At 40.8% G+C, this 13,765-nt stretch overlaps 1 long non-coding RNA gene across 8 annotated transcripts in view; it reads right to left on the reverse strand.

The window, feature by feature from the left end:
* LOC140620225 (uncharacterized) overlaps positions 1 to 13,765 on the reverse strand; it is a 96,094-nt gene that overhangs the window by 14,500 nt on the left and 67,829 nt on the right. For 6 of the 8 annotated variants that reach the window (XR_012020002.1, XR_012020003.1, XR_012020000.1 and 3 more), the window contains one exon: positions 8,108 to 8,212. This is a non-coding gene — a long non-coding RNA (uncharacterized lncRNA). Of the gene's footprint in view, positions 1 to 7,545; positions 7,665 to 8,107; positions 8,213 to 13,765 lie in introns of all 8 variants that reach the window. The other 2 variants (XR_012019999.1, XR_012020001.1) reach the window with 1 other exon arrangement.

Genomic DNA, 13,765 nt, shown 5'->3' on the forward strand with positions numbered 1-13,765 from the left:
GCCATATAAATGTATCCTTCCCTCAAGGTACTTAGAGCTTTGGAAAAGATACAAAAAAAAAAATATACACAATCAACAGTACTGCAAGATACCATGTTGTAAGTGCCATCAAAGAGATGCCAGCAAAGACCTCAAAGTACCTGAAAAGAGAAAGATTAATTCTGGGCTATTATGTTAATTCTGAGCTGATATGTTATAGTCTGAGTAGGTTGGTTACAGGTAAATTTTGTGGAGAGGGCTTTCCAAAATAGAGAGTAAAAGCATAGCAGTAAGAGAAAAGGAAGATGATGAGTAATCTATATTGGATGGATTTGAGTGGCAATAGGACACTGGACATTTATATAAGAGTTAATGTTTAGGAAAAAAAATGGACATTACTGTGTGGTGAATCAAATGTTCTTATACAAGGGATGTAATTACAAGGTTGTTGATAAACAGAAAAAGAGAGTTCATTTGGGATCTGCTGTTTACTGACGTGGGAGGTAACAGAAGCTTTCTCTAGGTCAGTTGTTGTGAACATGGACAGGTGAGATGAGTAGATCAGCACTGAAGATTTTGAGCATAATGGGATCCCTCAGGGGTTTTTAAATTTTGCTTTGCTTTGTTTTTTGATGCTTGGTGTCTAAAGGACCGCTTGTAGGAGTTAGATCATCACTGTTCAGTAGAAATGTAATTAAAGTCATAAATTCAAACTGTATATGTGATAAAAAAATTTAATAGCCACACTGACAAAAAAAGAAACGTGTAAATTTAATTTTAATAATTTTAACTCATATCAAAAATATTATCGGTATTCAATATTGTAATCAATATAACAATATTGATGAGTATTTTCATCTTTTTTTTTTCTTACCCAAGTCTATGAAACCAGCATATACTTTATACTTCAATTTGGACGAGGCATATTTCAAGTGTTCATTAATGACTTGAGCTAGCTAGTAGGTACTGTATTGGACAGCACAGACTCGAGCAGCACAGACATGACTTATCTACTTACTACTAATCTACTTTTGCTAATCTACTATCTACTTAAATAAACTTTACTAATCTCCTTATCCCATTGAAACATATTAGCCTCTTTCAGGGACTTTGAGCTCCTAGGAAGGTTGCATGGTTTTACTGATGTTAAAGCTCTACGGCATGGGCATGGTGTAGTTTCTAACAGAAGTCAAGTCCTCAAAGAATGATTGTTACACAGATGAAGCAGAGAATGCTGATTTGGAAGCCGAGATGTGGATATAGGTAGGTGTGGGAAGAAAAGGCAAGGTTTATACTTCCTAGCCTGACTCATCCTGACTTAGAAAACTGAATACCCCGCTGAAGCAAAGGTGACTAAAAAAAGTGAAAGGTATTTCTTTCATCCCCATATTTATATCAAATATTCACAGACAAAGAATTGGTGTGGACACACTTGCTTGGAGCCACTGATGAAAAGTTCACTAAAAAATTTAGCATTAAAATTTTTTTTAAATTTAGCATTAAATTTTTTTTAAAAAATTAAAAAACAGCATTTTCACTATGCCAAAAAAAGGCCTCATGGTTGAAATATCTCTATTAAAAGTGGCATTTATCTCTTTTCATTTTTGGAATGTTTCCCTTTCATGTCATACAAGGGCATATCCTTTTTCTTTTCCCTATTGCATTAATCATATTTTTTTATTTTCATTATATTATGATGTTTTGCCATCTTAAAAAAGCTTGCTGGCTGGGGAGTGATTGCCCCTCCCAGGGCTAGCCAATTCTTAAGAGATAACAGAGCCCACCCCACCCCTCCCCAGGCAGTGTGCCTTTCAAATGCAAATCAGCCAATCTGGCCATTTATTCACCCAACAACTTCTATTAATCTACACATCAAGCCAATATTTCTCCTGCCCTAAATCATCCCAGGGTCAGGTACCAGGCAGCTAGAAACTGTTTCTGCAGTTTAAATACTCCAGAATTATTCAAAATAGCTAATCCTATATTGTTCCCCTTGTCCTGCCTTGTCTTTCCTGTGGAAACACCAAAAAGAAGGCTACAGCTGAGGCTTTCCCCTTGCCCCTGCTTCCGCCTCCTGACCAAACCCTGGTTCTTCCCATGTGGCCCTGCATGACATGGTGCCTCCTTCTCTAGAGAAATGTAAGTACTACATTCTTCTTTCAGTACCATTGGCCTCTGTAGTGTTACTCAGTCACCTCCATAAATTAAAATGCCAAGATCAAAAATGAGACACATACACGACTGCTTCTCTCAGTTATTTTATATTTCAGTCATTTTGGATACATATTCTTATCGGAACGTAAATTTAGAACCCAGGCTAAAAGGAATGCCAGAGGATTTAAATTTGCACTTGCACAGTGAACCCAAAACCAGCAGGGAATAGGGTAGGTGAGCAGAGGAGGGTTGTGGGTAATGAGCAAAAAAAGGAAACACTGTTCAAACATTCTTCTAAAGTACATTATGAAGGCATCAAATCCCTGGAATGTTGTTTATGTATTGAGTGCATGCTGGCTATTTTTCCTATCCCCGCTCGTTTAATCATCTTCAGTACATAGAAGGGACACAAAAATGTAAATGATTTTCTCAAGGTCAACTAGGTGTGTCTGAATTCAAACCCAGATCCTTCCTAGACCCCAACTCATTCTCTCATTGCTGCCTCATATTCTCCCCTTCTGAGAGATCAGAAGTCAGGAATTAAGGAGTCGACCTAGACATGCTGGGGAGGGGGGGTGCTGTTGCTTTCATGACTTTATTCTGAATGCCTGATGCATGGCATGTTTTAGATACAGTACTCAGAAGCCAAGAGTCACAGGTTTTATTTAGCAACAAAACAGGGTAAGAAGTATCGTGGTTTAGATTCACGTGGAAGACAATGATGGACACCGAGAGCCAAGAGGTATTGTGTGGTCTGGGAAGGGAAGCACTTTAGGCTCCTGAGATCCAGCTGGAACGCTGGTGACAATTGGAAGAATTCTGTACAGAGGAGAGGGAATCAAATAGCCACCAAGACAAATTGAGAAGAAAAGGGAGTGGCAAGTTTCAGCTTTTTTTTTTTTTTTAAGGGCAATTTATGACTCCATGATCTTATTTATTAATTTTCTCGAGTCTACTATATTAGTGCTATAACTCATACTGCATTTATTAATTTTTAATGGAAACAGAGGCTCTGATACTTCAGATAAAGAAATATAATTTGGGGGTTTCCTAGGCAGCAAGTGAAAATATGAGCAATACAGTGTAACAATAGTGTAAACTTCATAGCTGCTGGAGAAGAATGAATCATGTAAAGATTTTTCTTCCATATTAAAATATTTCATGTCAACACATTTTTCACACGGATAAATGAGTAGAAAGGAAAAGCAGGGCAGAGTGAATAGTAAACTACATGAAAAGCAAAGAAAACAAGTGCCTCCAGGAGGTTTAACTTGTTGCCTAAATGAAAGGGTGTGAAATTGGACTAAGAGGGATATATCATTGGAAGTTTCGGATTAAATGGAAAGTAAACATTTGATTCTCATAAGTGATTTCTGAAGTTATTTTGCATTAACATGTTTATGTATGGCTTAATGGATCACTGATGACCTTCTTGACTCTTCAGGCCATTTCAAATTTTAAAACTTCAGGGTAACAATTTCCCCAAGTTTAAACTTAGGCATAATTGGATTTCCAAGGCTTGGAAAATTTGGATGGACTATTTTAAGTTACAGAGAAATGTGAAGACAAAGTGACATAATGTGGATTTAGCAGGAAGATTCTTCTTGTGTTCCCCAGCTATAACTCGGCTAAATACACTCTGTTCGTAGATTACTGGAAAGTAGCAGATATCATAGAAGAAAGGGTATTCCTATACCGAGTGAAGCAGTGAAAGCTGGAAAAGTGACTCACTGCTTCTAAAGAGGAGCTATTTCAGTGTCTTTTCATTTGTGTATTTTTTAGTACTGTGCAAGAATATATAGTCTGACTTCTAGATGTTCCATTCTTTAGAACAACTTATTCTAGAACACATTTTGTTCTCCAGTGGATTTAAAATGGGTAAAAGAAACAGAGTTTTCTGAGTTTGGGTGAAGGAAGTATAAAGAGAGAGAGACACACCACAGGAATTAAGAAAGGTGACTCACAGGGTGCTTGGGTGGCTCAGTGGTTGAGCGTCTGCCTTTGGCTCAGATTATCATCCTGGGGTCCTGGGATTGAGTCCCACATCAGGCTCCCAGTAGGGAGCCTGCTTCTCCCTCTGCCTATGTTTCTTCCTCTCTCTCTGTGTCTCTCATGAATGAATAAATAAAAATCTTAAAAAAAAAAAAAGGTGAGTCACTTGCTCGTGAGCTTCAGGGAGTGTCAGAACTAAATCAGTCCTCCCCTTAGTACCAAGGCAAGGCAGTGATGACATAATTAGAACTTAGCAACTGAGAACAGGTTTGCCAAGAGACACCTTCCTCCTTTGGGTTTATTTCCTTCTGGAAAAAACATCCAGATTAAGGCTCTTTGTGAAAGGATCCACACTTTTGATTTTTTTTCTTTTGTTCTAAAAAATCTAAAATATGTGAGATAACCCCTATCCCCCCAGTATTGAATACTAATGTAAAAATCTGAACGATAATAGAACTTATGTTGCTTGTAAAATTTTCTGTTTTTCTGTGACCTCTTCCTTCCCTTTGTTTCTCATTTTACCAGGGGAATTTGATAAGAAAAAAAAATTAAAAGAACAAAAAGACCTCATATATAGTAAGTAATGATTTTAGGCTTTGAAAGAAATTATAGAGTATTTGATCCAGTTATTATTTTTTAATTATTGAGTTGTTGGAGTTCTTTATATATTTAAGAAATTAATTCCTTATCATATAAATGATTTGTAAATATTTTCTTCCATTCTGTAGACTGATTTTTCATCCTGTTGATTTCTTTTCTGTGGAGAAGCCTTTTAGTTTGACGCAGTCCTACTTGTCTACTTTTGCTTTTGTTACATATGTTTTTTGGTGTCCTCTCCCAGAAAAACAGTAGAGCAGCTGTGGAAAACAATGTGGAGGCCCCTTGAAAAGTTAAAAGTAGAATTACTGTATGATCCAGCAATCCCTCTTCTGGGTATAAATTCGAGGGAAATCAGAATCTGGAAGACATATCTGCACTCACACATTTAGTGCAGCATTATTCCCAATAGCCAAGGCATGGAAACAACTCAAGTGTCCACTGACAGATGAATGGATAAAGAAAATGTGGTATATGTATTCAATAGAATATTACTCAGGCTTAAAAAAGAAAGAAATCCTGCCACTTGTGACAACATAGATGAACCTGGAGGATATAATGCTGAGGAAAATAAACCAGTCACAGAGGACAAATACTTCATGATTCTACTTCTAGGTAGTATCTAAAATACCCAAACTCATAGAGGCAGAGTGTACAAACGTGGCTGCAGGGCTGCAGGGTGGGAGCAATAGAGAGCTGTTGTTCAATAGAGGGATGCCTGGTGACTCAGTGGTTGAGCATCTGCCTTTATTTAGCTCACAGCATGATCTGGAGATCCTGGAATCGAGTTCCACATCAGGTTCCCCCCAGGGAGCCTGCCTATCCCTTTACCTATGTCTCTGCCTCTCTCTCTCTCTCTGAGTCTCTCATGAATAAATAAAAATAAAAAAGTCTTAAAAAATGGAGAGCTGTTGTTAATAAAGTTTTAATTATGCAAGATGAGTAGAGCCAGATGGCCATACCACATAAAGTTGGAGATGTAGTTCTGCTATGAAGGAAGGACTCTCCTTCAGGGTGTAAGTAAACCCAGAGAAAATCTTGCTGGTTTATACAGGGAGACATGTGCATTTCATTGCAGCACTGTTGGAAGTAATAAAAATTACTATGTTTTAGGTTATTTTTATTGTTAAAGATATTTGTGCCAAACTTACTTCCCATTGGGAGATGTGAGCGAAACAAGAGAATAAAAGTAAGCGACAAAAAAGTGTGAAAAAGTAAAAAAATCTTTAAGAGAGATGTAAACATTTTGTTAGGCTATACACTTTTTAAGCTTTATTTCGATTGGCTTGATGAGGAGTAATCTTTCCTACTCAAAGTATGGTCCACAGACTAGTAGAGAGGCAAGTCCTGGGGGGATGTATTAGAAAAGCTGACTTCCAGGCCCCACTCCAGCTTTACTGCGTTAGAATATGCATTTTAACAAAAACACCAGGTGATTTGTACGCATAGTAAACTTTGGAAGCACAAGTCTAGAGCAGCTGCCCTTCATTTTTATGTCTCAGCAGGCTGATGGGTCATGACAGGCTGGGAGGTGAATACAAATACACCCTTAGTAACAATACACACTCTTTTGAGCAATTTAAAAAATAGAGCAAATCTGAACTATTTCACATGGTACCAGCGCTCAAATTCATGTGCATTTCCTGAGTGAAAGACTAAGCATTGAGGTGGATCTGTGCAGATGGGCTGTGCAACACCACATAGCAAATATTTGAGGGATCGTGATGGGATCCAGTAGGGAGAGGCACATGTTTCATGACTGTTAGAGGGTAAGTTGGTGACTGTAATAGAGTTAGCATCCCGGGAAATTGATAACCAATGATAATAAGTATCTGCTTGGGATCCCTGGGTGGTGCAGCGGTTTAGCGCCTGCCTTTGGCCAGGGGCATGGTCCTGGAGACCCGGGATCGAATCCCACGTCGGGCTCCCGGTGCATGGAGCCTGCTTCTCCCTCTGCCTGTGTCTCTGCCTCTCTCTCTCTCTCTCTGTGTGACTATCATAAATAAATAAAAACTAAAAAAAAAAAAAAGTATCTGCTCTCAGAAAAGAACCATTCACTCATTGAACAATTACTTCTTCATCTCTTGTGTGTGTCACCTCCTCTGCTAGATCCCAGGGAACAGTGGAGACCACCACACCACGGGCACAATCCATGTCCTAGTAGAATTTACAGTCTCTCAGGGGAGGCAGGTATTTAACACGTATGATTGTTCAGCGTCTTAGGAGCTGAGAGGCATGAATCTTATGAAGATAGTTAATTAGGTAGGTAGGTGGATTGATAGTTGATACATAGAAAGATGATACGTAGAGACAGAATGAAAGCATATAGCAGAGGCATCTATTGGAGTCGTGTATCAGAAGCTTTTGAAACGTTAGAAATGTCTGATTTATTTTATTTTACTTTTTACAAAAAGATTTTATTTATTTGAGAGAGAGCAGTGGGGAGGGGCAGAGGCAGAGAATCTCCAGCAGACTCTGTGCTGAGCACAGAGCCCGATGAAGGGATCGATCTCATGACACTGAGATGATGACCTGAGCCGAAACCAAGAATCAGTAGCTTAACCAAGGGTGCCACCCAGACGCCCTGAGAAATGTCAGATTTTAACAGAATATGTGGAATTATTAGAATATGCAGATGCAAAGAGAAACAGGACAGCAAAACTTTGGGGGAACTGGCTTTAAATAAAACAATCGGACAGATTGGATTTTTAAGTTATTTACCATGATTAGATAGACATACAAATCCAGAAGAGTAGTGGGTTATTTGTGAAGAGGCATTTGGAAACCTTGATTCAAATATTATCCAGATTTATCAATACTCACTTTCTTTCTGAGGCCTTCGGAATCACTTATAGTTTAATTATACCGAACCCTGCACTTCTTCCCTGGTCCTTGGAGCTGGAACCAGCTCTGGCTCAAGGGTCTCCCAGGAGACTGCCCAGCTGGTTTTATTTGAAGAAATGAGGACACGTAAGGTAGTTTGGGTTTTAAAAAATGTGTTCTCTGCTCCCTACTGCTGCTATTTGCCCAGCCCCCCACTATGACACAGATGACACCCACTGGTGGGCAGGCTCCCACCTGACTCAGATGTCTGTTCCCCCAGGCCACACCTCCAACTGTGGCACTAGGTAAATGCCCCAGAATTGTGTAACCTCAGAGTAGGAAGGGCACAGAGCTGATAAAAATTTAGTTTTCATCCCTCAGGAGAATGAGGGTTCAAAGTATTAACTGAGTTAAGATAATGTTATATTTCTTCATATCAAATTTTTGGCCTGAAGTTTGTGCTCATCACAGTAGCTTTCTCACTATGTGTGTGGGATTGAAGTTTGGAGGTGAGGTGTATTTAGGGAAGAAGGGAGTTGTTTCCCTCTTCTCTCCTTTTTACCTTAAGACGTGGGGTTACTTATGCTGGAGGCATTTCCGTTCCTCCTGTTCACGTCTGTCTTTTCCAGATTTGTTCAGCAATATCTCTTTTCTCCATTGCTTGGCCCTGGAATCAGAGACAAAGCGGACAACACCAAACCGGAAATGCATCCGAAGACACCCTCTCCCAGAGATGACACCCATTTCTCACAGAATTCTGAAGGTATCAGTGGTTCTGGAAGGTCCCCAAACCACTTCCCTTTCCTTTCTGAGGCCCAGGTTATTCTGGAACTTGGGGAACAAATACCGAACACACGGAGGAGAGGAATCGAGAAAATATAGGATAGGTGGAAAAGACGTCAGAATTTAGCTGGAGAGGGATGCCTGGGTGACTCAGCGGTTGAGCATCTGCCTTTGGCTCAGGGCATGATCCCAGGGTCCTGGGATCGAGTCCCGCATTGGGCTTCCTGCAGGGAGCCTGCTTCTCGCTCTGCCTTTGTCTCTGCCTTTCTCTCTCTGTTTCTTTCATGAATAAATAAATAAATCTTAAAAAAAAAATGTAGCTGGAGAGAAGGGAGAGAAAGGAAGTGAGGCCACAATTTTCTTGTTGAAAACGTATACCAGTTTGCTTACCCATCATTGGTCCTGCCAGGGGGGATATATTTTTGGCATGATTGTATTGAGGAAAATATATGCCTTATACAGGTGCTTTGTGTGGATATGTGTACTTGGGAGCAATGCCTGACTCTGGGGAGCTGTGAATTCTATGAGATTTTTCAAAGCTTTTTTGCTTTGTTGAGGTGGATGCTTTTGCATGGAAACCTCACACTCGCTGCTCTGCTTCTGCATTGCTGGCGGCTTAGACACGCTTCCTCAGACATAGCCAGAGGGCAGCACAAGGGCATCACTTCGATACTCAGAGCAACAGAAGCCATGGCTGTAATGACAGAGAGAACGATTCTATCGTCCTTGGGTGCCCCGCCCTCTCTGTCCCATGGTGCTGTCGTTTTATTGTTAAGCAATACGGATGGACCTACAGGGTATTATGCTAAGTGAAGTAAGTCAGATGGAGAAAGACAAATGGCATACGATTTCATCTATTTGTGGAATATTAAAAAAAGCAAAACAAATGAATACACAAAAAGCAGAAATGGACTTATAAATATAAAGAACAAATTGATGTTTGCCAGAACACAGGGGGTTCGGAGGGGTGGACAGAATGGGTGAAGGACAGTGGGAGATCCAGGCTTCCAGTTACAGGATGCCTAAGTCATGGGAATAGAAGCACAGCATAGAAAATATAGTCACTGGAATGGTAATCGTGTCACATGGGGACAGATGGGAGCTATGCAGGTGGTGAGCAGAGCATAATGTACAGAGAAGTTGAATTACAAAGGCCGGATAACCGAAACTCGCGTAACATTGTATGTCAACTGCGCTCAAGTAAATAACAGCAACAACAACCCGAAAGTTCTCAATGGAAAATCCCTGGTCTCCCATCTAGGGAAGTTGGCCGTGTGTACTCACCGTGGGAACTGGCTGCCACCCTCCCTATGAGTTTACCGGGCACTTGGTGTGTTGTGGTCCCACCATCAAGGAGAAGACCTGTGGATAGCCTTGCATGCCACCTGCATTCAAAAAGGAAATCACCCCTGGTGTGCTTGTGTCTGAGGTCGATGCTTGTGCAGAAAGCTAAACCCCAGCACCGCTTAGAACAGTTTAGAGAGATGGTGGCAAATGCTGGGGAGACTGCAGGGAGAGAGAACAGGTGTTTGTGGGGCAGGTTCCCAGACTGCCGCTTTTTGTGAGGAAGCCAACTCAGCACTTATCCGCACCACCCCGACGTGAACTCCTGTGCCCAGTTTCTCACTTTAGGGAGCAATAAAACATGAGGAAGGAGAGAGAGCTTGGGCAGTGGTGGGAGACGAGAGGAAAGGCTCCATTGACTGGGAATGAGCTGCTGTGTCTCTGTCTGTTGGCTTTTCTTCCCTATCACCCTGCCCTTCACGTGTGGCTGGAAGTAGAAATATTTATTTCCACTAAATGTTTGTTGAATGAGTGAATAAATATCTGGGCATGTAATGGTGTAGACTACAATTACTTTTATAATTAAGTTATTATGGAAGTATGAGCATTTGATCTATTTTTTTTTTTTTTTGGTCATCTCTGATCCTGTTGTTATTTATTACCAATTGTCATAAAATTGTCCAACACTTTTACTGATAACTCAGCTGTGATGGTCAGACAAAAACCCAGTCAAAAAAAATGATGGTAGGTCAAGCAACTCTGGGGAGGTATTTTTGTATTTCTGAAAACATGATCGTAGACCTCAGAAAGAGGAATCTGTGTAGACAGCAACACTAACCGATATCCCCTCCCCGCTACTGGGGAAGCAAATGGGATCTGAGACAATGTGATTAATAATTGCACAGTCTATGACGATGGTTTGGGCAGAGCCCTTATGCTTTTATGTGAGGGATGAGTGCTTTGCAATGAAAGCAAGGCAGGAAGGGAGCAACAGTGGCTGAATGCAATAACACCAACAGTCTGATTTCTTAAAAGGTAGGAGGAAGACCCTGTGAATGGGAACGACGTACTTTCACCTTTTATGATTATATTCCCCTTTCTTGGTTGGTTCTGCAGGAACATGGCTGCAGCCCTTATTGGTGAAGAGCTTCTATTGGCTTCTATTCATGGGTGCACAGTCCATGGTTCCCCTCAGAATCAGCAAGAGCCTGAGGAAAGGAAAGCTTTTTTTTTCAAAAAAAAAAGCTTTATTTAAAAAAAATTGGGGAATTTTTTTAAAAAAAATATAAAGATATTATTTATTTATTCATGAGAGACACACAGAGAGATGCAGAGACACAGGCAGAGGGAGAAGCAGGCTCCCTGCAGGGGAGTCCAAGGTGGGACTCGATCCTGGGACTCCGGGGTCACGCCCTGAGCCGAAGGCAGATGATCAACCGAAGGGAGATGCTCAACTGCTGAGTCACCCAGGAGTCCGTCAGAAAGGAAAACTTCTATTACAATTTTGCTGAAGTCTTGAGGTGGCGAGGTGCTATATGCAGGAAGAGACAAAGGCGTCCATAGACTTCTCATGGAAGTAGACTTTTCCTAGAGGTGAAGGGAGTTCTGAGGAAAGGTGAGTTTTCCAAGGGAAGAGAGGATCAGAGTGTCATTTGTGGGAAGGGAATGGGGCCTCTGGGAAAATAGAAGTAGGGAACCAGAGAATTCCCATGGGGCTGGAGGTCCTCCAAATGCAAAAGCTGCATTTTCTGATACTTTTGCGTGGTTCAAGGGAACTAGCTAATGAAATAAGGTTACAACTCTTGGTCTTATTTTATACTCTTTTAGGATGCTTACTTGACATTTCCTTACGAGATTATTCAAACCTCTGTCAGAGGTCAAGATCAGGAGCTTCCTGTTGTCCCTCACACCTCCTGGGTTACCAGGCTGCGGAGTGTCAACCAGCAAACAACCCCAGAGGGGTGGTTGAGCCCATCTCATCAACTTCTCCTCCCAAGTCAGGCTGATGATGTGTATTGATCTATTCTTTAAGGTAAAAAGGGGGTTCATATCCTCTACCCACTTTGCCAAAGACCAAGGTATCCTATGGGCCAGTGTGATTCTACAAGTCAGAATCTTTGTAGCTGGTTGTTAGGAACGATTGAAAGTTAAACAAAGCATTAGCTTTTCTTTTTCTAAGTTTCAGCCTTAAATGACATTCCTAAAGGATAATTTTAAATATCCCCAAATATAAGAAGATAAAATTAGAAAAATAAAAACTATTTCTGCAAGCTGTTAGAATTTCATTAGGCAAACTTATTTTATTTATTTATTTGAGAGAGAGAGAGAGAGCATAAGTGGGAAGAGACAGAAGACAGAAGGAGAAAGAGAAGCAGGGTCCCTCTGAGCAGGGAGCCTGATGCAGGGGCTCGATCCTAGGACCCTGGGATCATGACCTGAGCTGAAAGCAGACGCTTAACCCACTGAATCACCCAGATGCCCCTAGGTTTATCTTCATTTTAAATATATTGGGTAGGTGGCCTTATTTTCCAGGTCATATTGTTTTATGTACATTTAAGCCAGTACATTTCTTTGCTGTATTTGGTATGTTTTTGTTTTCCTAGTGGGAATCCACATCTGTTCCATGTACTACATGATTAGGCGTGGCATTGTTTAGATATTGCAGATTCAACTGACGGCCCTCATCGATTTGTTATCCTGCCTGTAAAATGAAAACATGAGCTCAGGCTGGTATGTGAGTCTGGTTCCTTCTTACCATTAATCCTCTTTTGTAAACCATTGATGTTTCCTTGGCAACTGCATTAAGTTCTTGAACATATTACTTAACTTGTTACTCAGGGTCTTTTCTCAAGGTGAAGTCGATTCGTTTTCACTTTTTTATTTTTTCATGAGCTTGTTTTTGTTAATTATAGTTCTTTAAAGTATTACTTGTTTTGAATGTTACACTTGCTTGCACAATTCGTAGGGAAAAATCAATTGTGAAACCTATGGAATTTCACCTAATGCACACCTAATGCACATCATGTGGTCACTTGGCTCATGGAGAAGAAGATTCTTTTCATGGTACCATTAAGTGTGCTTTTAACTGTATGAAAAAGATTCCAGTATTTGCAAATCTACTATCATTCCCAAGTGTCTTGAATTTAGTCAATTATTAAGTGAAATAATGGAGACAGATTTTTTTGTATGAATAAATGGGTTTTCTTTCAAAATTAACCTGATAAAGTATCATTTAGCAGATTTAGTCAATTGGGGAACACAGGAGGTTTTCCATTTCTTTTGAATTCTTTTTTGCAATATTGAAATGCCTGACAGTTTATTACATCTCACAGGCCAAGAAAGAGCATTGGGGATCTTGCAACTTCTCCTTAAGAACATGGGGAAGGGGATCCCTGGGTGGCGCAGCGGTTTAGCGCCTGCCTTTGGCCCAGGGCGCGATCCTGGAGAGCCGGGATCGAATCCCACGTCGGGCTCCCGGTGCATGGAGCCTGCTTCTCCTTCTGCTTATGTCTCTGCCTCTCTCTCTCTCTCTCTCTCTCTCTGTGACTATCATAAATAAATAAAAATTAAAAAAAAAACATTAAAAAAAAAAAAGAACATGGGGAAGGGGTGCCTGGGTGGTTCAGTCGGTTGATTTCAGCTCAGATAGTGATTTTGGGGTCCTGGGATTGAGCCCCGGGTCGGGCTCTGTGCTCAGCAGGGAGTCTGTTTGAGGATTCTCTTTTCCTTTCTTTCTTCCTCTGACCCTTACTGGGTTCTCTCATTCTCTTTCAAGTAAATAAGTAAATCTTAAAAAACAACAACAACAACAACAACAACAACCACAACCAGGAGGAGGGAGTGTGATTAATGGAATTCACATCCCACAAACACATGCATTTCCCCTATAGTTCAGCCCACCATAGCTCCTCCAAAACGCCTCCAAGGTGAGAAGCCAGACAGGATTCTACAAATGTGTGGAATGACACCTGCTGACATTGTGTCCTCCTACAGTCAGCAATAGGGAATCCCATGTGAAAGAGGTTAAGATAAAACCACCACTGCTGTTCTACAGAGCCCATTTTAGAGTCCACAGAAGTGCTGGGGATCAGAAGTCCTGCTACAGGTCTTTCACTGTTAAATGAGCAGTGGTGCCACTTTTGGAAAGCCAATT

This window comes from Canis lupus, chromosome 28 (assembly GCF_048164855.1).
Source record: "Canis lupus baileyi chromosome 28, mCanLup2.hap1, whole genome shotgun sequence".
Taxonomy (NCBI): Eukaryota; Metazoa; Chordata; class Mammalia; order Carnivora; family Canidae; genus Canis; species Canis lupus.